We start from the raw sequence: 16,191 nt of genomic DNA on the forward strand, positions 1-16,191 counted from the left end.
GCACGGGAGCAGTCAAAACACATCTATACAGGTTTGGCGACATTTACTCAAAGGATAAAGCTCTTAGCAATAGGACAGAGTCAGTCATTGGGCACATACATGTACGACTATTAAAGGAAAACACAGCAGATATGTCCAGTCTCTGATGTGGATAGCGCGGAGGCTAGCAGTCTGAGCCTTAGAAGTCAGTGTTCCAGGGCTATGGCACTATGAGGCAGAGCAAGTGTCCCGTGGGCTCTCCAACCCCACACTGTCTTACCCACTCCGTGGTATTGGGATGCAAAAGACCCGGGGAGTGTTCAGTAATCTGTTGGATTGGCGGGTGGTCATCCAGGGCACTCCTTCCGATGATGCAAAAGGTTCCTCTGATCATGCTGGCAGGTCTGGCACAGTTACTCACCTTTCAGTGTCTCATCATGGTTACATGCTGCACCCGGTGAAGCCATCCATCTTGGCCCTCAGGGCAAAGGCCCTTGCTCTTCACGGTGGCCCGCTCTGGCGTATGGAGTCAGACTTTAGTCTATATATGACCGATTGCAGCTTTATTCATGGGGTCCGCTCTGGCATTTGGGTGGCTGACTTCAGTCTACACACAGACAATAGCCCGATCAGGGCAACAGCTGCTATATCACACCTCACTAATGGGATCAACTCACCAGGATCCCCCACTGGACCTTGCCCCACCAGGCTCTCCTTCTCATAGGGTCATCTGGTCTCTGCAGGCAGGCACTGATGCTCCTTGTTCCAGGGCTGGTGGGCTTGATTTCCCGGGGAGTTGTCCCTTCACCTAGCTGGGAGACTGACATACCTGAATTCCCAGTTCTGGTCACACAAGGCAGCTTCTCCACGTTGTGGTACAGCCACTGGCTGCTCGATGGTTTATAAAATGGGGAGCTGAAAGCCCCCAAATTGTCATTCATTTTCAGACACCAATGAGATTTAGTGTTGGATGCTGTGGAGTTCAAGTGGCGGGTGCCTTCTTTGAAGTGCCCACTCCTCTGTCCTGTCCTTTGCCTAGGAAGCAGCCTGTCACAGTCCAAGCTACTCCAACCCAGATAGCCCCAGAACCAAAGCCATAGGAGTTCCTTGCTGATGACACCCAAATGCAAGCCTCACAGACATGCCTACCAAAGGTTATAAAGGCCCCAGCCTCACTCTGCATGATTCCCTTATCAGCCCCATCTCCTGCCTCAGTTTTACCCAGACCCACTGTAAACAACGAATCCTCTGAACTGCACAGGAGAGACTCCCTCTAGTGTGTCCCAGCCACCTCTCAGAAATCAGTCTGAGAGGTCTCCTTCCCCACATGCCCTCCTCAAGACCCTGGGCTTCCAATATGGAACCCATAGGCCACCATGTATTGTATCACTCACAAGCACACATACATCACAGCATGCACATACTTGCACTGCATAGCGCTACATGCCAGCACCATCTAGTCCAAGGGTGAGTTCAGTACACAGCAGATTACTACACGAGCCTGTATGCCCACACTACTGATCATCATTATTGATGCTACAACTGTGCCCGCACTACTTACCTTTTTGGTAAGACCAGTAGCTCTTTACCACTTATAGGGAAGCACTTTGGGCACGCCTCCCAGTCTAAGCAAGACCACAATCCAAGAGACAGGCCTAGGTCCTGGCTCACATGAATGATCTGAGTTCGCGCATGATGAAAAATGACCACTAGGGATCCATACATCATTGCAGCTGGAGCACTCAGGGCAGGGTGCAGGCCTGTCAAGATGAAAGGGACTTCTGTCCCAACAGTCTTGAAAAACTGGTTTAGAAGGGTGGAGGTGAGAACAATTTCCCACATGTTCCTTCTCAGTCTGCGTTGAAACTGAACAGCGCCAAGCTTCGATGTAATGAGAACTGAAGTGCCAACAATGCCCACTTCTTACTAAGAATTGTTATACAATTGTATAAATAAACTTTGAGAATTACTGATAATCTGGACAGGTGAAATTTGTTCTGCATGGCAGAGCCCTTTCTTTGTTTAGATAACACTGGTACATGCACTGCTCAGCTACGCTGTTTGTTCGGTTTGATACCGCCTGTTGGTTTTGGCAAAACACCAAAGCTGTGGTAATAAATTGAGGTCAAGCAGAAGGCACAGAACATTTGTCATTTATTTCAATGGGGCGGTTAATCAACCATAACATGTTGTATGTAGTTTACGTAAGTGGATACAAGCCCATTACATCGAGTCCACCCGAGTGGTAGAGAAACAGCCATTGTAGAAAACCATATCAGTCCCGAGGAATCTACTTCTAGAGCAGCGGACACATCCCATAGGAGAGGATACGTTCAGATGCGCTACATTGGCTGAGATGTCCACCCTGGAGAAGAGGCATCACAAGTGGTCAGACTTTTTGAACAAAACAGAAGAGGCTTTACATTTAGGTAACATATTAAAGAGAAAAGAGAAGGGTGCCACAGAATGATTAAAGGCAGTGACAGAGGACATTTTCTGTCCCTCTGCTCTTTGAGCTTGAAAACCCAAGCAGAAAATGCTACACGACAATGCTGCTAACCTTGGTGTTTACGTGGTTGAGTAGTTTCTCATTGCAAAATAACTTATGTCTAATTAACAACTAAGAGGTTGGAGTCAGAAGCACTATGGGCAGGAGTGACCATCTCTGGAGCTCCCTCACAGCAGTGACTGCTGTGGAGGTATGGGAGGCTTGCCCTGCAAAGCACAGCACTCGAGGAGCGCCCCGGTGTTGGTCCAATGTAGAAGAATATTGGATGATGAAAGAGTTGCTCCGGTTCCAGCATGGAACACTTTGCCATGGTTGAGGCCTAATTTCCCACTTGTTTTGTATGCTATCCAATTATAAACAGGACTCCGCCTCGCCCTCCTACAGGCCTCATATCTCAATGGGAAACAGTGTTTTTTTGGATTGAGTCTTTCTAGAAAGAGCCTCACTCTTGGTTGGCCCATGACCCTCTGTACTTGAATACTCTTACTGTAGAAATAATCACATTGAAGTGAGCCAGAAGGACTAGACATGAACGACTTATTCAGTTTAGAAATGCTCTCCCTCAAGGTCTGGCCCAGTCACCCCACAGACTTGAATGGGTTTCACTCACCCACCCACACAGTTCCAATGATGGCCGAATCTTTGCCAAGTATACCTTAGCGGGTCACACTCACCTAGAAAGTCTTACTCGTGGTGGGACTCAATAGCCCTTGGTATCAATGTACTTAACTCTGGAAACATTCTCACACAAAGCCTGACTGAGTGGCCATACTCACCTCCTGTAGTCTGTTCAGTAACTCTTAGATTTGAGCAGATCTCGCTCATGGTCGCAGCAACAAAAACAGAGCTAATCGTGTTATTGGCGCTTTTCAATGGTGACTCGTCAAGTTGCGCCAATAAAGTTAATCTCAAGCTCTGCTGCATCCCTCCAAGACATGTGTCTAGTACAGCTGATGCAGATGAACAGAGTGGCCAACTTCTACTTCTGGGATCTCATTCTCTACCATTCCCGATTCCCACCAGGCTTGCCCTTTACAGAATCCACCGGCTTACATACTTGTAGCCCACTCTAGGCCTTGGCATGCCAATTTCAATTCTTACCGAGAAGGGAAGGGCAAGGAATACACCCCTTTAGAGAATTTGTTCCCAAGAAAGAAGGGGGGCGCTGCTATCTATGCTTCGCAGGTTATGGAGTATTGTAATCATGTGCCTTTTATTAGCACTTCGAGGCATGTGTCGCTTGGCTCGGATACGTTAATATAAAAAAAAAAGTGACTTACTAGCTTCACAATGGCAAAGAGAAACTGGGAAACCTCACGCACTATGTGAAGGGTGATAATTGGGAACTTTGCAAAACTTCCAGAGTGATAAAGTACCGTGCACACACCTAGTGGTACACCACATGACAACCAACTAGACATTTAGGGGCCAATTAGGGTGTCGGTCACACCTATGGTGGCCTCTGTTAATCCCTGCACCACGTGGCAGGCACCGTGAGGTGCCTGCTATGGGGTGCAGGGATTAACATCACCTCACATTTCCCTATGGGAGCATGTACTTCGGCACCAACATGCTCCCATACGGAAATGTGGGAATGCAACCGCACCATGTACGGTAGCATCATAATGAGGCAGTCGGGACCACCCACCAGGAGTTGGTCCGGTTTCTGAGATGGCGTCTGGCGGACACAAGTCAGCCCAACTTCGTAATAGGCCCCTTAAATTTAAGGGGTGCAGTAATTTGTTGTGGCTTTAAAAGGAAAGGAAATGTGCATGCTGCACGTGCTCCATCAATGCACATCCCTACAAGTGTCTGTCCCAGGGCACTTCGGGGGGGGGGGGGGAGGAGAAATGTTTGTTCCTCTCAGTGATGAATCTTGTGCCTTTGAGGGGGTAGTACTGGGGCCAGAACTCCATATGAGTAGGTATAGTGCACTCTTGAACATCAGTGCTGTGGAAAGGATAGCATGGGCCACAATGTAAGCAACATAGAGCCCCCACCACCTGGTTTGGTTGAAAAATCAGCCCCAACTGGGCCGCAGTGCGCTCCATGCTCAACTGCACCTGCTGCAATATCGATAGCTACACTTCTGTTTAACACCCACATCTAACGTGCAGCACAACCTCGGTTCGCCAATGGGCACTTATACATGAATAGGTGTTTTATAGAGGGCTGCGCGTTGCCTTCTAATAAAAATAAAATTAACAGAGCTCGCTCGACCTATATTTCTTTTCCCAAAAGGACCCACAAACAGGGATCCAAAGAGGAACAGAAACAATTTCAAATCAATTTTCAGTTATTGATGCATTGTGTTCAAATTCATGTAAGAAATCGGTACATTCTTCATAAAAAATATATGTACGAGACACTACAAGAATTTATAGCTCTTCATTTGCTCTATACACGTGCATTAAAAGGATCACTACCCTCGGTTCTACCAATAACTTCACAGCGCTAGAAACCAAAGGTAACAGTTGTTCTACTAAAACAAAGGCTAGAGCTGGTCAAGCACGGTGCATTCTTGTGCATAGGGGAACCGAAGCACGGAGAGAAGATATGTGCCCAGGGTCACACAATCTGGTCAAGCAACGGAAGCGGAGATAATAACTCTGGTCTCTTGGGGCCATCGGTATACGTCTCTTGGAATTAATTCAGGGGCCAAATGCTGGTAAAATTGTGGACTGAGCTCACTGTCGCCTAGAGCAGAGCTTAATTTTTAAAAGTAGGCATGTAGGTGCCCAAAGCTCATGTCAGGAGCCCGCGGCCGGTGCAATAAAAGTTCGGCACACCTAATACCAAGGCTGCCGAGCCTTAAACCCCCCTGAGGCTTCTTTAAACTACTACCACACACTTCCTGCCCCTTTGTCTCTCACTCGTGCAGATTCTGGCTTTCTCCCTTTGTGACGGCTCTGTCACTTTTCTTCTGCCCTTCTCCTTTGTGCGTTTCCTCGCTCTCTTGGATAATGTCTGAGTGCCGATGGACCCCACCAGCAACCACTGCTTCAAATTAAGCACTGCCTAAAGCACCCAATGAGAGAAGGAACAGGAAATCCACATGGGACTGTCAGCTCATTGGCTGACATTAGCACAAATTCACGTTTTTCCCTTCCTTAAAGCACTGAACTCAGGGCTGGCTTTAGCGCCGGTGGCGCCCCATGTGACAATCTTTGTTGGCGTTCCCTTACTATCAAACTCAGTGGCGTAACAAAAGTGTAAGGGGACCCCCTGCAATGTACACAGAGGACACCCTGCTCCAGATTTTATCTGGAGCGCTCAGACCCGAGCGCTGTGCTGAGGGGACCCCCTGCACAAGGATTGTAAGTTATGAACTGCAAGTAACACGAGTATCTCTGACAAAATCAGAATCCACTGAGCTATGAACATAAAATACAATTCTGTGATCTGCATAACACATTCTGTGCAGTAACCCTCTGCTCTACTTTGTGATAAATTCAACAAGCATAAGAAATGCAATAGGACTGGTATTTATTTGAGTTAGATCTATTGGCATAGCTCAGCTACCAGACAGAAATTGCCACTTTGCAGGTGCCAAACAAAGCATTGCTCCGTGAAACAGCCTGAAAGCCTAAAATTATGTTGATAGCCTAGAAAATAAAAAGGCAGCTCAGGATGAGTAGGAGGAACCGTGGACGTGTTGGGATGGCCAACCCGCGCAAACAATGAGTGAAATAGCCTGAGCGTGACCCAAGAACGCAAAGGCGTGAGAATGAGACCCAATGCACCATTAAAAAAAACTGTATTTCTAAATGGCACAAAGAACAAATGGCAATTCATGGGCATTCCAAAAGCAGATAGAGGAGTAAACCGGTCTTGCAGACAGCGCATGTGCGCTGCCTAGGCTCGACCTAAAAAGGGAGGCTCTACTTTTCATAAAACAAATGGTTCTGTGGAGTGTGGACTAAAAGGGGTTGCTTTACTACTTCCTTCAGAGGAATGCTACGGAGATGGTCTAAGCAGAAGTGTGTCAGGGATGGGCATATCCATATAGGTTTGCAGGATGCCTTCAAGCAAAAATGTATAATTGATCTACAGTCAGTGGTGATCCTCAACATTTGGAACCGATTTGGCTCTGACCTTGAACACCCTTGGTCATCATTAAAAATGTGTCTCAGAAAGAAGCTGGGTTTTCAAGCTGCATAGTCTGGAGGCGAGAAATGGAGGCAGATAAGATTGAAACACAACCATATCACTGGGTTGAAATAATGGAGGAGACCGTGACCCAGATGGTGGGCGGTCATACTCATCCCAGAATGCTCTGCGGTAATGAAGACTTTTACAGAAAGTGTGATGAGATTTGGATCCAGCCCTTCATGCACAAGGCAGGCGGGTAATTCAGAAACAGAGTTCAAACATCAAGGGAGTAATCAGTGTTCTTGAGGAAAATGGAACAATATGCCCACTTTACAAAAACGTATCCAATTTACATCTTGCTTGTTTTACTCCTGTACATGCTCGTATGTAGGAGTGCTATGCGGATTTCCATTTAGATCCGCATAATTGTGCACAATCTTTTGTATAAATTTATGCGGAATCGTGTAACCTGCAATGCAATGTCAAATACATCGGCCACTTAGAAATTGTGTTTGCTGGTCCCTAAGAGGGACCGTTAAGATGCTCCACCTCTTTGTCCTGGCACAGCTCTCAGCAGCAATAGGTCTCCATCACTGCAAAGCATGGATGTATCCAAGGAAATGTGCACCAGTCCCTGTGAGCAAACGAGTTATAAATACTGCACCTGGGATATGCAGCCTAATGTGGTACTTGTGCCAGATAGTGACCTAAACCTCGGGGCACCTGTCTTCAGGGGGCCTTGGAGAAGGGGTAGGCTGGCATTACAATAGCAGTCATTTCAGCTCGGCTGGCTGCATTTAAGGCACTTGAGGAGCTTCACCACTGTTTTTTACTTTACTCCACATTAGCATGTAATATGTTCTACACCCGTGTGGTGCGCAATACCTTCTGTGCTGCACATCACTCGCCCCTGAGCCACTGTGCTACCTCAGGCAGCGTGTACAGAAATGGTGCCCACTCATGGGTACTTCGGCACGTACCCAAGGCAGCACAAGACACATCCATTCCCTCCACAGTGGCGTCATATGGGGCCTTAGCCCTCCAGCCCCACCCAGTGTCAATTATTGTCTGCAGCACATAGCATGCATCACATTCTGCACCAGGGTCCCATCATTTTCCATTATGACTGGCCATTTCACCAGCAGGGCACTCCCCCAGGAGGAAGGACGGTCTTACCCTACTTAGGGGCTCATCAGCTGGGTACATCTTGGTTCCACTGACAGTGACCCGTGTCTGGCCACACCCATGACACTGAGGGCGGTGCAAGAAACACTGATGAGCCCATAACTAGGGTAAAACCGGTCCTTGGATGCTTGTGTTCTGGTTCAGGGAGGACCAGGCCTAGCAGTTGGGACTGGAGTGTTCCCATTGGAGCAGGGTCAAGACTGATATGCATATCACTGGGTCTAAACTGAGGTGGCACGGAGGGCAAATGAAGGATGGGTTGGAAAGCTACCTGAGCGATTGGCAGTGGTTAGACTAACTGCATGTAGTCCCCCCTTCACCATTTGTGTTTTGTGGATTTAATGGCCAGGACACCCAGTCTGAAAACTGATCCAGCACCATTGCACTTGTGGTTTTTTTTTATTCCTGCTAGCTTCATTTGTCACCATTGTTTCTCTCCCTCTTTCCTTCACCTTTTTCTGCCTCCATCTCTGGCTTGGCCTGAAGTCCGATGATGAAAAATCAGTCTCAGCCTTCAAAAATGAATGCCGTTACCCACCATCTGCATACACCAGCACTGCAAGGGCCAATCTCTTTGATCAGAGGCATCTGCCACGGATGTGGGCATCAGCTGGTCCTAGTCTGGGAAAGTTTAAGACTATAGCATTGTTGAACCGAAAGTGGCTAGTTACCTACAGGGATTGTGGAGCGCGGTGGCCAATGGGAAGTGATGGGGTGGGTCCGTCTAGGAGACCATTCCTTATTCCTCAAGGGATCCCTCATGTTATGCAACCTTGGCCAGGTGAGACCCATTCCTGCCCGCCCTATAGGTCTACATACTCAACAGGTGACTAGTTGTTCCCCAAATCTATTGGCCTTGGTATGATGTCTGTCGGACTTTCCCAAACCCATCACCCCTTCAGATCCACTCCTCATTGAGGTCAAAAATAACCAGATCCATCAGTAAGCCGCCCCACCCGTCGTGCAGAAATCCTATTAAAAACACAAACATATCCCTTAAATACCTTCTCCGCCCATCACCTGTGCAACACCAGCACAGGGGATCCTTCAGGGCTGCGGTTGGAAGAGAAAAGCACTCTCCTGTCCTCCTCATACAAAGACTTGGCAAGGCCCTGGCAGGATGAGCAGTGTAATTGTCCCCATTGTTGGCAAGAAGCTGGTGTCACATTCCCCCGTGGCCCATACAATTAGCCTTTGTGCCCATGGCCACCTCCTGTGCAATCGCTCGTTTACTCCATAGAGGATAGGTGGATTAGTGGGTAAACGGTCAGCTAAAGACGCAGGAGACCAGATGTGTTATGCACCATCCATTAGTTCAGCAAACGGTGTGATCTTGGGCAAATCTAAGTGTGCCAACCCCTCTTCTTCAGCCTGCCTATAATGGGGTCTATCGGAAACAGACAACCACTCCAATTTAAGTGAGATACACGAAACATCGACATTTCAATTTCAAGTGCCTAGAAGCATATGCAGACAGCACTATGCTCTATAAGCACAGGAATGTTTTCGTTGGCTCTGCTAAGGTCGCTTTGTTCAACCAATAATTCTCAAAGCCAATAGGTATTGACATTTAGGCACACTGGCTTTTGCCAGTGGTTTTTGCTGATGTGGTGTTGCATCACGGGTTGGAGGGCGGCATACCATACCTAGACAGGTGCATCTCCATGAAGGCGCTTGCCCTTTTTTTCTTTACTGATCCAAGATGGCAGATGGCAGATGCCATTAAAAGCAGTTAAAAACAAAAAATTGAACTTTAGTTGTGCAAACACCTTTTACAATATGAGACGGATCGACAGCAAAAGGCAACGCCCAGGCCCTCAAAAAATAAAACATTAACCAAAAAAAAAAAACGATACACAGGCCCTTTTGGCTTGGCTTTGAGGGAGGACAAAGAAAAAAATGCAGGGTGGAGAAAGCAAAAAAAGACCTTGGGGAGGGACAAGGAAGCAACATGGAGAGCACTGGGGATTTTTTTTTTGGGGGGGGGTGGAGTAGTACACAAACACTCAGTTTTTAAAACCTTTAAAATGTTGGCTACTTTACAAAATAGTTTTTTCACTCACTTTGTACCCCCTACCAATCGGCAGTCCGCCACTTCTACTGCCCCTTTCATGCGCCCTGCTCGTCATAATGGTTTTTAACATTATGTGCCAGGGTGATTGTTGGAAAACCTGAAGCCCCCCCCTCAGTCTTACTGACCAAGCTATGCCCCTGGGAACACACTGACCCACAGAGAGGCAGCACCCTCTAGTATAGGGTCAAAGACTCTACCTTGGCTAGCCGTCCTACCCCGATGGGATATAGGCAACAAACCCGCGGACCAGGACAAAAGGGGTGAGGCAGAGAAGAGCATGGCCTCTGAGCACTCGTGGTTTACCAGGTAAAATGTAAAGGTTTCGGGTTCATCCATACCACACAAAAAAAAAAAACAACAACAACAACAAAAATAGTCCATTTACATTTCCATACTCCTGCTGTTTCACTCACTCCTGCTCCGACAAAAACTCAGAACCTTCCCCGGGCTAGGCAGGGAGTTTGCCATGTTCTGCATGGACCCTACAGCTCGGAAGCCTGGGGAGCCCCCCACGAACCCTGACATCTGCTTGGAGTTTTACAGAGCAGGATCAGATGTTGCCTTTCTGCCTCATGCTGTTATTGGCTGGTACCCAACCACAAGGCCTCGACTGGCACCCACACACCCAAAAGAGGTCCCTGTTGCTCACCCCACCCAGTGGTATAAGTGCGCAGGATCAGAAGGGCACATGCCCTTACGTTAAAACAAATTCAGTCTGTTCCCCTACTTCTTTTTTAAAAAAGGATCCCGGTAAGGCAAGAATAGTCCGACTTAAAAACGATACCTTTTTCATTCAGCCTGTGTGGTGCACATCGAGGAAGGGCTCTGCTGTGCCCACGACCTCCTCCCCCTCTGTATCTAGGGGCCTGCAAAGCAACCCCTAAACATGGTAAAATTGGTGTATACACAATTGGCATATTTAGTTTACTTGTAAGTCCATTGTAAAGGGGTATATACCCAGGGCCTGTAAATGAAGTGTTGCTAGTGGGCCTGAAGCTCTGATTGTGCCACCCACACAAGTAGCTTTTCAAACCGGTCTCAAGCCTACCATTGTAAGGCCTGTGTGTGCAGTTTGCGGCCACTTAGACTTGCCATTTAAAACTACCTGTTATGCCTTAAACTTCCCTTTTATTACACATAGTCACTCCTAAGCTATGCCCTAGGTAGCCATAAGGGCAGGGTGCTGTGTACGTAAAGGATAGGACATATACTGTTATAGTTTGCATGTCATGGTAGTAACACACCCAAATTCGTTTTTACCATGCACAAACCAATGCTTTCCCCACTGTTGTGTTTATTGCAGTGTGAATAGTAATTTGTACTTTTCCTGAGTTAAATGTTTTGTACGGTTTCATAAATAGTAGTGGCTATAGTATATGGGCCTCATTACTAGTTTGGCTGTGCGTGAGTGGGACAGCCCTGCTCCCAAACTGCCAAACACATGTACGAACTGCCAGCCAGGTAAGGAGTTTTCTCCTGGTTTGGCGGGCTGTTCTTTAGCGTTTGCAGCACGGTGCCTATACTGGGCACTGCAATGGGAACATCAAAGGCAACACTTGTATAGACTGCTGCAGGTACTGGGGTGCATGCACACATGGGGGCACACGGCATGTAGCCCCCCCCCCCCTTTGTTTCCTCTCCGCCATGGTTTTCATGGCAGGCTCACTGCCATGAAAACAGTGGCGGAGAGTAAACGCATAATATGCTTGGCAGGACGGTGGTGGCTGTCCCATCAAGCATATTGCGGCCTCAAGACCGCTGCACAGCGGTATGGGAGCTGTGGTTCCCTGGCAGTTGCGGTGGGCCCAGGGCAGCCTGACCACCCTAGTCATAATAGGGCGGTCGGGAGACCATCATTGGGAGTCTACCGCCCCGTGGACAACCAGACTCATAATAAGCCCAAAATATTATTTATATTGCTGCTACTTCTTAATAACAATATTAATATTTTTTAATTGTTTATATAAAAAAAAGTTTGACACAAATATTCATGACAACGATATTAATGGTGTTGATATGTCACTGAACTTGACTGGTTGTTTTGAATGGGGATTCCATCCTGTGGCAGATGAATGCATTGGGCCCTTGAATGGCAGAGGTATGTTGATGTGAGAAAACAGTTCTGTTGGATTGAGCCATGTGGCTGGCAGTATGAAAGTTGTGTGTGGTGCGTGAAGAGCCTGTGAATGGATACGGTTAAAGTTGTTGGTGCCTTGAAATGGCTTTATAGCTCAACCTTCAGTAGGCTTCGTTTCAATATTATGATACTGTGATTAATATCGGTTCTTTGAAGCTAGCACTCTCTGGAGGTGCCAAAACCAGCACATTGTAAGTGGTGGATTAACTTTAAAAATGTAGTGCCAGATTTACATCTGTGGTGGTATGGATACCCTGTTGCAATAGCAACCGAGTATCCTTACTGCCAAGTTAATGGTCTGCCTGCCCGATTTATATATGGACTACCTTTGGTTTGAGACATCACTCAGCAGACTCTCCGAATGGTACAGCGGCTGGCAGATCACCCTGAACACAAGCACAACCACAGCAACATTATTCACTAGGAAGCTGAACAGGAAACACACACAGATCCTCCTCAATGGGGAAGAGATCAAATGGGAAAACAGCAGCTCCTACCTGGGAATGACTCTGGACTCTAAACTCAGCTGGAGAAACCACATAGAGAAGACCTGCCAGAAAGCAGCAACAAAACTGTCTGCATTATACCCACTCCTGAAGACCAAGTCGATGCCCATGCAGAGCAAGGTGCGAGCAATCACCGCAATAATTCGACCAACTATGACGTACGCTTCACCAGTTTGGAGTGGCTGCTGCCCACAGCATTGGAAAGACCTACAGAGACTACAGAGTAGGGCCTTGCGGATTGTAGCAGGTGCTCTTATCTTCACAAAAACAGCAGACCTCCACAGAGACCTAGGCGTTGAGATGTTGGACGACCATCTCCGCAAACTCAACAGGACATTCTACAAAGGAGTGGATCAAAAATAAAACCCACTGATCAGGAAACTTGCAGACATTTCTACAAACCCATTTGACCGCTACCCGCGGCCCATCGAAGCACTAACCTTGTGAAACTGAAACAGCAACACAGCATCCAAAAACTCATCACTGCCAGACAGCAAACCGCCCCGGCAGGCACCCAAAACTCATCACTGTCAGAAGGCAACCGCCGTGGCAGCCATCAAAAGCTCATCACCGTCAGAAGACATTTGACAGACGAAAACAAGACTGCGATAAAAACTTGCTGACACTTCTGCAAACCCAATTGACCACAACCCAGGGCCTATCACAGCGCTGACCTTGTGATCCAACCTCAACTGTGACAAAGCGTCACACATCAATAAGACAGCGACTAAAAAACTCAAAATGAATGTGGAGTAATGAGGCTACCGCCTCGGTATCCAAAAACTCACCACTGTCAGAAGGCATCTGACAGATGAAAACAAGACACAGACTGGTGGCCTCTTTGTCCCGGGCTCGCTGTGGAAACGGGTGAAGAGGGCGAGGAGCCATGATGCTCCTGACAGACTGAGTAAAGCTTATGCCACCAGGAAATGATACAGTGTTGCCTATTGCAAGACATTGGCCTATAATCAGAGCAAATTACTGGGAATACCTTTAGGTAGGAAGAAACTACCCGGTGAAAGGATTGAAAACATTTTCGAAACATTTAAGTAATAGAGACAAATATATAGTTCATTGAGTCGGTCGGCAATACAGAAATAAATTGGTTTGCTGCACAATAGCAAAGAACCACGATTTAAACCTCTCCGTAAAGGCAGCGCTTTGAAATGGGGCAGTCTTTATTTATGGCCCAGTCAGAGATACGTGGGAGGGGAAGTGTCGAGGAAAAAAACGACACCACAACTCATCCTCCAATCCCGGGCTTTCATATAACGCACTGGGACTTTCTAGATAAGGGATACCTTCTAGATATTCTTGCTTCATATGAGTGCTGTGAAATGGTCTACGTGACGGTAGATGTTTACAAAACTCCTAACAAATAAATACATTTAACCGAAGCCCCTGCAAACATTCCACCGAGCAGAATCACGAAGCCCCCACACCTCGGCCCCATCCTCCTAATCCCCTTTCAGGGTACGGCCCTGCCCCCTCACCTCCTCCGGGGTAATAATGCACCGTAGGCTCTCACTGACAGGAGCAACCTGTCCTCCAAAGGAAGGGGTGAAGCAGGGGTGTGGACCCATGAGAATGATCAGGGCCGGCCTTCAGCAGGGGCGCTGGGCCCACCATGGGCCACTTCTCTGAGGGGCGCACGGAGCTGTGTGCATGAAGGTATGCCCACAGCAGCGCCCCTCATCTTGCTCCAGCCGTGTCCCTGACTCTCCGTTTCTGTCTGATTTGCCATTTTAAAGCGGTTTTAGTCCTTCATTATCATACAGCGGGAAATATTTTTCACACCACACGACTTTATCACCCTTCATTCCCCTCCCTTCATCCACTGACCGACATCAACAAATCCATCATTTATGTGCGGGGGTTCAGCTATCGGGGATTTAGGAAAGCAGGGGGGTTGGGGGTCCGGGTTTGTGCTCATGGGCCAGCCAGGTTCGGACCACTGAAGCTATCTTAGTAAAGGCCGATTCTGCCTGCACTTTACAGTGGCCTGGCAGTGGGTCACGGAAGGCAGGAAGGCTCTTTGGCCGGTTGACCGATGACCTAAAAAGACACGGACCACAGGTGACCCTTAGGCGCCACCCCATCGCCCAATGCCCGCCTTCCATCCCCACCCAACGCTGTATGCAGGTAACGCTATAACAGGTACACCAATTACCACAAGTTACAATGAAATGTTAAATTACTTTCACAATTAGATCACACGTTACCCTGAAAATCTCCTATGAACCCGCCCCTCTGATTGGAGATGCCGCTCTTAGATGATGATTTTTTTTTCTCACCTTGTGCAGCCTCTGCCGGGAGCTGCTGTCTCTCTTCGGGTGGTTGCGGGAGTCGCTGTCCTGGACCAAGAGCGCGTTATTTAAGTCGCGGCTGAGGGGCGGGGCCAGCTAACGTGGAGGGGCGTCAGACAGGAGGTGAATGACAGAGACAGGCCGAGTAGTGAAGGGAGCAGGTGATTGCGTTAGACTTAGAGGATGTGGTCCGTCGGCTTAGACTGCCGACTTTGGTGCTGGAAACCGGCACGGACGGCTCTAGGGCGGTGCGACCGGTGCCGTTGCACCGGGTGCTGACTTCTGGGGGCGCCATGTTTACAATGATGTTATAGTTTTAAAAGCACCTGCAACCACGTTCCGTGCGTCCAGGCTAGCAGTTTTCATACAATAGAAATGTTTAGATAACTCCGGTGATTAACGTTCTTCCTGGAGTAGGTTCGGAGTTTTATTTATTGAAAGTTGTGACTCAACCATAAAGTAGCGCAGTGGGTTAATATACCTGATGCTAAGTACGTGTACCGTGTAGATCACAGTGTGCATATAATCTAAAGAGGTCAGTGCTTTTGTCAGAGAGATCCTTTTGTTCCTTGCAATGTATCAGTTAAAATCCTAATATAGAACAGTGAGCTAATAACTGACACCAAAGAGCTGCATGCAAACAGAAAGGTACAATATCATAATAGCGTTATGCCTTTCCCCCCAGCCTTTCATTATTCTAAACTTGCAAAATAGGCTAATTTCTGTAAAAAACACAATTCTTGTTCTTAAATGTAACCCCCAACTATGGTGTTATGTTTTAAACTCTAAGTTTGTGCTTCTCCACACCAAGCACTCTTAAACTATACTGTCTACTGGTATGAATGACCTGTGACTCCTACACCTGGTATTCCTCTGTGTTGTGAAACATTCCTAGACACTGAATTACGCACGTGTGATTAATTATTTCTGTGTAATGTGTGTGTGTGTGTGATTTAACGTGCTCTGACACCCTATACTGGTATGAGGGGCGCTATAAACCTAAATAAATGCATCTAAGCCAGTGAGTGGTTATGGAGACACGAGAGGCACTGTTAAAGGGTGGTAGTGTAGGAATCCGTAGTGAAGATGGTCGCACAGGGCGCCACCAGCGCTAAAGCCGGCCCTGGAAACCGGAATTCGAGCCTCGAGGTCGCGTCCACATTCTGTGATTCTGGGCAAATCACTTAATCTCCCCTCGTCTGAATGTGTAATATAAATACGGTGCTCATGTAAAGCGCTCCAAAACCTTCGGTTCGAGTTCGCGCTATATAAATATGCATAAAAAATCAGGGAGGAACAGGGTTTAAGTGGGATGAAAAAACTGGGGGTCTCTCAAAGGGGCGCGATTGATGTAAGTAAGGGTGTGGCTTAAAAGCCCAGAAACTGAAAACCTGTGCTGAACA

General features: G+C 47.6%; 1 protein-coding gene across 1 annotated transcript in view; it reads right to left on the reverse strand.

Annotated features, from left to right (window-relative positions):
• LOC146856187 (coagulation factor XI-like) overlaps window positions 1-14,847 on the reverse strand; it is a 70,673-nt gene extending 55,826 nt beyond the window's left edge. The window contains exon 1 of the mRNA XM_085654239.1: window positions 14,777-14,847. The gene's annotated coding sequence lies outside the window, so the exon portion shown is untranslated. The remainder of the gene's footprint in view (window positions 1-14,776) is intronic.
• Between the last annotated feature and the right edge of the window lie 1,344 nt (window positions 14,848-16,191).

Source organism: Triturus cristatus, chromosome 4_1 (genome assembly GCF_964204655.1).
Source record: "Triturus cristatus chromosome 4_1, aTriCri1.1, whole genome shotgun sequence".
Taxonomy (NCBI): Eukaryota; Metazoa; Chordata; class Amphibia; order Caudata; family Salamandridae; genus Triturus; species Triturus cristatus.